The sequence below is a fragment of the Acanthisitta chloris genome, unplaced genomic scaffold (assembly GCF_000695815.1).
Source record: "Acanthisitta chloris isolate BGI_N310 unplaced genomic scaffold, ASM69581v1 scaffold33199, whole genome shotgun sequence".
Taxonomy (NCBI): Eukaryota; Metazoa; Chordata; class Aves; order Passeriformes; family Acanthisittidae; genus Acanthisitta; species Acanthisitta chloris.
The window spans coordinates 1-9074 of NW_008690296.1; the positions used below are offsets into that span (position 1 = coordinate 1).

Consider the following 9074-nt stretch of genomic DNA (forward strand, 5'->3'; position numbering starts at 1 on the left):
GGGCCGGTGAGGGGAACGGGGCGCGTTACCGGGATAACGGGAGTCTTCCCGCCGCGCCCGTCCCGCCTCCTGCTGCAGTGTCGTGGGAAAAATATGCCTTCCATTCCCTTGGGAAGGGGTGCGTGCGGGAGTGTGGAAAAAGAGGGGAGGAAAGAAAAAGGAGGAAACCATCTCTGCCCCGTGTGAGGATCGAACTCACGACCTTCAGATTATGAGACTGACGCGCTACCTACTGCGCTAACGAGGCTCCTCGAAAGGCAGTGTGTTGAACACGGCTCTTCTCCCTGCGCACCTGGGGTCCTCCGGCTGTCCATTCCCATTCCCTGTGTGCTGCCTGAGAAACCCCCTTCCCTTATAAATACACCGTTTCCTGCAAGAGACACTCGTTTACTTTGTTTCAGTTTGGCTTTTTTCCCCCCAGTCATTCTTTTCCCTACTTTCCTGACAGCCACACCTCACATTTTGTGCAAATGGCTCCTCTCTCCAATGCAGCTCTACAGAAAGATTTTAGGTTTGGTTTGTTCTTTCCGGAAATGGCTCCTCTCTTCCATGCTGTTCAGCAAGAAGGATTTAGGGTTTGGTTTGTTTTTTCTGGAAATGGCTCCTTTTTCCATGCTGTTCTGCAAAACAGCTGCACAGAGTCCTTTGGGGTTCTTAAGCATCCTCATCCAGCTCTGCTGGCCAGACTGTGAGGGCTGTGCTGACAACACAAGGAAATCAAATTACTTCCACATAATTATCGAAAATTAAATCCAACCTCGTTTGCTACTGCTGTGAAGAGGCACTGTTTGACTGGAATCTCTGCAGGGAAATGAGCTCTCTGTGCTCAGTGAATGCTCAGCAGAAGAGGGTCCCCTGTGATGCTGCCCTGAATCCTAATCAACAGGCCTCGCCCTCAGCGAGAGTCCCACAGCACCAGTCACCATGACAATCCAGTGACAAATAGCTAAATTGGCAGAAGACAGGAAAACAGACATTTAATTGATGCAGAAAGCGTGCGAAGCTCGCCCACGAGAATCACTGCAGGGAGGCTTGTTCGCCTGTAGAGAGAGGAACTGGCAGAATATGGAGGAGGAACAGACCTTTGGACAACATAGAATCCCAGAATGGTTTGGGCTGGAAGGGATCTTAAAGTTTATCTTGTTCTAAATCCTTGTCATGGACAGGGGCACCTTCCACTAGCCCAGATTGCTCCAAGCCCCATCCAACCTGGCCTGGAACACTTCCAGGGATGGAGCAGACACAGCTTCTCTGGGCAACCTGTGCCAGTGCCTCAGCACTCTCACAGCGAGGAATTCCTTCCCAAGATCCCATCTATCCCTGCCCTCTGGCAGTGGGAAGCCATTCCTCTTGACCCGTCCCCCCAGACCCTTGTCCCAAGTTCCACCTGTCCCCCCAGACCCTTGTCCCAAGTTCCTCTCCATCTCTCTTGGAGCCCTTTGGGCCCTGGAAGAGGCTCTGAGGTCTCCCTGGAGCCTTCTCTCCAGGCCAAACACCCCCAGCTCTCCCAGCCTGTCTCCATAACAGAGGTACTCCAACCCTCAAAGCACCTCTGTGGCCTCCTCTGGATTTGCTCCAACAGCTCCCCATCCTTATGTTGGGGCGCCTCAGAGCTTGGTGCAGTGCTCCAGATGTGATTTCACAAGAGCAGAGAGGGAGAATCCTCTCCCTCACCTCACTGTTCACACTGCTTTTGAGTCCCACCAGATCAGACAAGATGTTTGAGCTGCATTGGATAGCCCAAGGATTTTCCCAAAGGTCTAGTGGGCAGCTCTTGTTGCCAGGGGAAGAATATCCTGATTTCCAAGGATCTGGATGGCCATGCATATGGAATGATCACATGATGAGTCCTGGCTGCAAACAAAACTGCTATGAGTAAATGCACAGCTTCTTAGAGCCTGAATTGCCACATTCCTCCCTCTGACACTGCCCACGTGCAGAATGAGGATGTCATTTTTAGCAGTGTGCTAATCCTTTGGGGCTTCAGTGATGGACACATTCAGTGCCCACAGTTCTGATTAAATTACGAAAAGCTGCTCCAAGCATCTAAACCAAGGCACATGGACAGTGAGCAACCCAAAACAAACATCAGCTGTTTGGAAATACATCTCTGGCTGTTTTCCACCTGCACTGAATCACGTGGGTTTTCCCTGATGTTACATTACACTCAGCTGGTACTCAAAGTTTGTGACACAGCTCGACAAGGCCATGTCATGTCTGTTTGTTTAGGAATTCATGGAGAGAACAGGGACAAGCAAGTGGCAAGGATTTTCATGTGAACGAAACAAAAGATGCCCTTGGTGACATTGCCTCGAGCAGAGACTCGGCAGTCTATGGCACACACATGCTTTTGCCTCTTCTGTGTTTCTATATTTATCTGAACTTTATGCTTTCTTCTTCTCCTCTGAATGCTCCTGCTGTGTCTAACCACCCTACAACCTTCTCTCCTTTCCCTCACCCACCTGACCTCTGTAACCTTATCCCTCAGTCTTGGCTCTGTGGAGGCTGAGCCACTGCATCCTGCTCCATCCCTCAGCACTCAGACTTTTCCCTTGGCCCACTGACCCCCTTTCCAGTCCAATCCAGCAGAAGGCAGGACAGCCCATCATCAATCCATGCCAATTCCCACAGAGCTCCATCTCCCCATGCCTATTTCCTGCAGAAGAAGAAGAAGGGGAAAAGTCTGTCTGGCAGCACCAACCTCCATCATGCACTGATGTCACCCAGAGCTCAGCAAAGCCTGAGGCAGCACAACAAGCCCTGTGGGTTCTCAGTGCTTGGGGTGACTGTGTTTCCCCTTCCCATGGAGCAGAGCGAGGGAATCCCAGCTTTTCATCACCTCAGAGAGGAGAAACAATCGTTGTCTCCACTCCAAGCCTCAAACCCCAGACAGAAAAGGTTTCCAGTGCAGTTCCTGGGGAGCATCACACAATAGTTTTGGAGGCTGGGCACAGCCAAGGTCCTCAGGGCCCTGAAGCAGAGTTGGATACAACTGAATATCATTTCCAGTGTTTACCACCCTGTCATCAAACTATCAAATCACTGCTTTCTCCCAAATCCATTATCTTTGTTTGTGACAATAGGGAAAACAGGAAAAGTGCCTTATCATCATCTCCCATCCTCTGTGGCAGTACCAAGTGTCTGAGCACCTTCCTTTGAAAGCATTCCCAGAGCTTTCCAGCCCTGCTGTCTCAGGCAGGCAGCTTGCAGCCATTACCACAGGGCTCTTGAAAAAAGGATGTACTGAAAGGGGAAATGTTATTGTTTCATTTCCCTTCAGCAATTAAGGAGCTGATGCAGCTCTCACTGTAGTCAATTAGGCTTCACGCTCACTAAAGGGCTTTGGATTGGTCCCAAAGTTAGTGTCCTCATTTTCTGTAATCCTGGAAGTGTTTATGCCTTCCCAGGCTCTGAGCAGGGATGAGCCAGCTGATGGCATATCCAGCCAATTATAACCTGAACAGCTAGGAGATAATTATTTCTTTTCCATTTGACATGAGGGATAGAATAGTATGGCAAGGCAGGCCAAGACAGATGAACAAACCCTCTCTGCAAGCCCCGTATGCCACACGGAGGATTTGCAGCATGTTTTCTTTGGCACAGGCCTGCACTGCAATTTCTGCTTTGTAATAAAAAACAAAGGCTCCTCCTGCCTCCTACAAAACTGCCTCCATCCTTGAGGCAGGACACTTAGAAGAGAGAATACTGCAATAGAAAGAGCAAAGAATTTTGCTTTGGTTTTTGTAGTGTATATATTTTCATCTCAGATATTCTTCATTTGATATTTTAAGATGGAAAACAGCTCTTCTTGTCCTGATTCAATGATTTCCCACTTTCTTGCTTTCTGTCTGGGCATTGATCTCATCAGATTTTGCAGGATAAACAGTGGATGGGTTGGGCTCTCCAGGGAAAACCCAGAGCACTGCAGAAATGCTGGTGATGACTCAGGAAGTGTTTTGCATCCTACTTTTGAGCAGAGCTCAGTGCCTCCTTTCCACTTGGCCTCCCAAACCAGAGGGCAGGGTGAGATGGGATATTGGGAATAAATTCTTCCCTGTGAGGGTGCTGAGGCACTGTCAGAGATTGTCCAGAGAAGCTGTGGCTGCTCCATCCCTGGGAGTGTTCCAGGCCAGGTTGGACAGGGCTTGGAGCAACCTGGGCTAGTGACAGGTGTCCCTGCCCATGGAAAGATGAGCTTTAAGGTCCTTCCAACTCCAAACATTCCATGATTCTGTGATTTATGATAGTGGGTATGATCTTTCTTCAACATGCTGTCCTTTGAGGTGAGGTATCAGTCAATGTCATGGTCATGAGTACTTGGAGTCACCCAAAACTTCACAGCACTTCTCCTAGAAGCAGTTGTTGTCCTTCCATCTTTGGCCATGGTCCAGCCTGAACAATTTGGTCATGCCCAACACCTCCATCAGCTCAGTTCACAGAACATTCTCCTGCCCTGGATGGATCATAGGGCAGGGAGTCAGGTGTTGGGGATACATTACTGTGTCATTTGCTGAGCAATGCTTGTGCAATCCCAGGCAGCCCACAGAGCATCCACACACCTCCATTCCTCACCTTGTCAGGGAGGAGGTTGTTTACTGACGCCACAGGCTATATAGCACTCACTTAATATTTGAACACGTGAGGAATTACTTAAATCCTAGGAGCATTAAAAATCAGTGGAAGACCTTCTTCCGTGCTGTGTTATTCCACAATTTCCCTGCTCTGCCTCCCTTACACTGTTGTTGCTGTTTGCCAAGAGGTTATGGATTTTTTGAGTGCAACGTAGTACATAAACATAACTTACTGTTGCTTACACCAACTGATTTACTGTGTTCCCTCATGAAACCAATCTCTCCCATTTAGAATGTGATCCTGAAGCCAAGAACTGTTTGTTGGAACAGCAGGAACTGATGTCAGGGTTATGGTACACTGCAATGTCTTGGGCAATGCTTCTTGCAGGGGAAGTGCAATGAGTTTTCAGCCAAACATCCTATGAAAATGATGTTTTTGTGATGACATTGCACATGTCTGTGTGTTAGCTTGGATTTACCATCCAAAAAAGCATGTCTAATGGTTTCAAAAGTGTTATATTCCACAAGTCTGATGAAATAGGCAGTCAGTGAGGGGTTAGAGGTGGTGTTAGTGTTCCCACTGAGGGAAGGGCTCAGCTGTTCTTAGGACTCAGAGAAAACCCTCCCAGGGAAAATGCTCTGAGAGTGGTTTATTTAGCTTCAGTTTTCTCCAATTACACTCCTATTCTTCCCCAAAGTTGAGATATTTTGTCATTCTCACCACTTCTCCCTAAAGTTCTCCTAACTCAGGAGGTGAAATTCGAAGTCTGGGGATTTGTTCATAGGGCACTCACCATCTTAAGTCAAAACTCCTTCCCATAAGAGTTATTTTAAGGCATGGCAAACAATTCCCTACAATCAGACTCTGCCTGAAAATCTCCAATAGCAGCTCAGTGTTTTTAAAAAAACCCAAACCACATTAATCCTTAGCTGAGCTGGATCGATAAGAGCAATTTGTGAGCAAATAACTGTGGGGAGGTATTTTGATTCAGGTTGAAATGCAAGTTATTACCAGCAGAGAGTCCCTCCTTTTTTAATGTTTTTTTTTCACCATGTTTCTGGTGAATTTAATCCTGTTGACAGCTGCTGAGCTCCCAGCCCCAGACACTGGAGTGCTGTCTTCCTGCGAGGGTGCAGCACTGCAGAGGAACAGCTTCGTCTGTTCTCTGTAAAAAAGCCTTTTCAGTCCCATTGTAGCAGAGAAATGAGGGGATGGATTATAATTCTGGATGTGGAATACACTTGGTTCATTGTGAGGCAGAAAAAATAGGAAAAGTGGGAGTTTTTCCCCAGGGAAATGATGTGAATATCAGAATCGCTGTTCATATTGGGGTTTTAACAAAAAAACACCTCAACCTCATGGAAGAGAGAACAGCTGGAAAATCTGGGGTGGTTTTACTTAATATTTAGTGCAGACAGGAGGATCTGAGATGGAATCCAACCCCAGCCTGTGCTCCAACCTGCTTTGTAAGTTTGGGAAATCACATCTCCTTTGCCTCATGAAAAACTAGGGCTGACAGGGATTGCAGGAGATTACTCACCCCATCCTTCTCCCCGAGACAAGAACGATTCCCCCTGAACTCTTCAGAGCAGATGCTTTACTAATTTCTTGTTAAGTAAAAACATCCAAAGGTGATTATTCCATTTATTTCCTGGGGAATTTGTTCTGGTGCTCAACTATTCTTACCCTTAACCTGATGCCTTATTTCTACTGCTGTTTGCAAGTGGTAAGCTCATTATTTCTCATCCTTGTCCCACCTCATGCAGAGAAGAGCTAATTCCCTCCTGCTCTCCAGCAACCTTCTGCATATTTGAAGACAATGTAATGTAAGTCTCTTCTTCTTCAGCCTAAATGCTTTGTGAAGTGTCTAAGTCCAGGATAAAAATGCTTTGTGGCTCGATTTTAAGGGCTCTGTTCCAGCACAGCCATTGAATGTGAAGCAAAAGCATTTTCCAAAGCAGCATTTTCTCACTAGGGCTGGGGAGCTGCACTGAGGTGGAGTTGATCCCAAAGGCTATGTCCATGCTGTCATTCCAACTGCTCCTAACACCTTCCTCAAATCCAGACTCGCCAACTGTCTGTGCTGTCGACATGCAGACACGGGCGAAGGCTGAGCCGAGGAGGGAAAGGTCAAGCGAGTCTCAGTGTGGATCTAAGTTTCCTTCTCACCGTCCCTGCAGATTATTTATGAGAGGAACATGTGATAGCCCAGCCTGTCAGCAGATACTCTGATTGTGGCTCTCCCCAAGCACCATATGGATGCTTTCAGCCCTGCTAACAGTCGGGATGCAAACCACAGTGCTCAGAATTGTCAGCCCTGACACCAGGACTCACCTGTACACCCCAAAAACAACACTCCATGGTTTCACCAGGGCTCATCCTCCTGCCTGCAGCCCCTGAGAGACAATTCTGGGACTGTGGAGGAATTTCCTCAGCAGAGCTTTAAATAAAGAAGAATTCTGTTGAGACAGAAAAATGGGATCACTAGTTTAAGTTTCAAATCAGCTTTCTGCTGATCATCCATATGTCTCACCTGCTGTCCCTGGTGAGGTGATGGACAGAGCATTCATACACCTTAGGGCTGTTTCTCCTTGCTAGTCACAGCTTTAATAGCCTCATAATTATATGTCACTGGTCCTGTATGACCCTGAATCACAACACTAGGTGATGAACACTCATTCCAGTGTGTGAACTCCAACTTCAATGCATTGATCCACCCCAAAAAATGCAACAACACTGATAATCTCTAAGCTGGTTAGAAAACTGTCCTCCCTGTGCTCCTGAGGACACTGCTGGATGCACCTCCCTGTCCTTTGGATAGAGTCCTATCCCTGGATAGGTCCTTGTCCCTGTCCCAGCATAGCCTTATTGCTTCAAAATCATCCTTATATTTCATAACACAGTGCTGGGAACATATGTGAGGGGAAAAAGAAGAAAGAAAGATGCAGCTGAAAGGCTCCAGCCAACAGCTTGTGTCAGAAAGCTGCTAAGGAGGAAACAGTTGGGCAGTTTTAATATCTGTGACTGAAATGATGATTGAATCAATTCCTGACAAACTGGGTGGTGGCTTCCAAGGGGATTGGAACACCTGCTCCTCAAATTTTGTTCCCCAAACGTAAACTTCACCACATACTCATGTTAATGTGAAGGCAAACTGATGACGAATCATGAAAGTTGTAATCTGGAGTGGAGAAAAGTGCTTAAGAGCATGTGCTGTTGAGGGACGACATGGTGCGACACTCCAAGGTGGCCATGGCTGTGTGTTCAGGGAATCATGGGCTAATGGAATACCAGGTTGGAGAGGACCTCAAGGATCATCTGCTCCAACCTTTTCTTGGCAAAAGCACAATCTAGACCAGATGGCTGAATCATAAAAGTGTCCAACATTGGAGAATCCACCACTTCCCTGGGGAGATTATTCCCTTTTGTAGCTGAAGGGGGGGGGACATAGCAAGGCACCGAGGTGGCCATGGCTGTGTGTCACTGAGGGCAAGCACAGTCAGGTCATGCTGAGGCAGCCATGGCTGTGTGTCATCAAGGAGGAACATGGCAGGACACTTTGAGGCAGCCATGGCTGTCTCTTGCTGAGTGGGGAGTATGTCAGAGTGCTCCAAGGTGGCCACGGCTGTGTGTCACTGGGGAAGAACATGGCAGAGCACTGAGGCAGCCATGGCTGTGTGACACTGAGTAGCACCATGACCTAGCCCTGAGGTGGCCAATGCTGTGTATTACTGAGACAACACACTGTTAGGGCACTGAGGCAACCATGGCTGTGTGTCAGAGTGGAGACACTGACAAGGTGTTTTGAGGCAGCCATGGCTGTGTATTACTGAAGGTCTACATTGACAGAGCACTGTGAGGCAGCCATGGCTGTGTGACACTGAGGAGGACCATGAAGTAGCCCTGAGGTGGCCATGGCTGTTTATCCCTGAGGGACACACTAACAGGGCACTGAGCCAGCCATGGCTGCCTGTCGCTGAGAGAGGACATGGCAGAGTGCCCCAAGATGGCCATGGCTGTTTGTCACCGAGGGGAAACACTGTCAGGGTGCTCTGAAGCAGCCATGGCTGTGTCACTGACGGGGTACAGTGCCATGGCACTGGGGCAGCCATGGCCGCGTGACACCGAGGAGGGCCATGACCTAGCCCTGAGGTGACCATGGCTGTGCATTGTTGAGGGGACATACTGTCAGGGCAGTGAGGCAGCCATGGCTGTGTGTCACTGAGAGACACACTGACAGGGTACTAAGGCAGCCATCCTGAAGGGTTACAGTGCCATGGCACTGGGACAGCCATGGCTGTGTGTCACTGAGGGGTACAGTGCACTGAGGCAGCAGTGGCTGTGTGTCACTAGCAGGGCGCTAAGGCAGCCATGGCTGTGTATTACTGAGGGGATACAGTGCCGGGGCACTGGGGCAGCCATGGCTGTGTGTCACTGAGGAGACACAGGCGCAGGGTGTGGGAAATCGACGGGAGACCCGATGGTGTCCAGCAAGACTCGTT

General features: G+C 48.5%; 1 non-coding gene across 1 annotated transcript; it reads right to left on the bottom strand.

The window, feature by feature from the left end:
- Nucleotides 1–174: 174 nt before the first annotated feature.
- On the bottom strand, nt 175–247 carry TRNAM-CAU. Its single transcript has one exon. It is a non-coding gene; the product is annotated as a tRNA-Met (tRNA).
- Nucleotides 248–9074: the final 8827 nt, after the last annotated feature.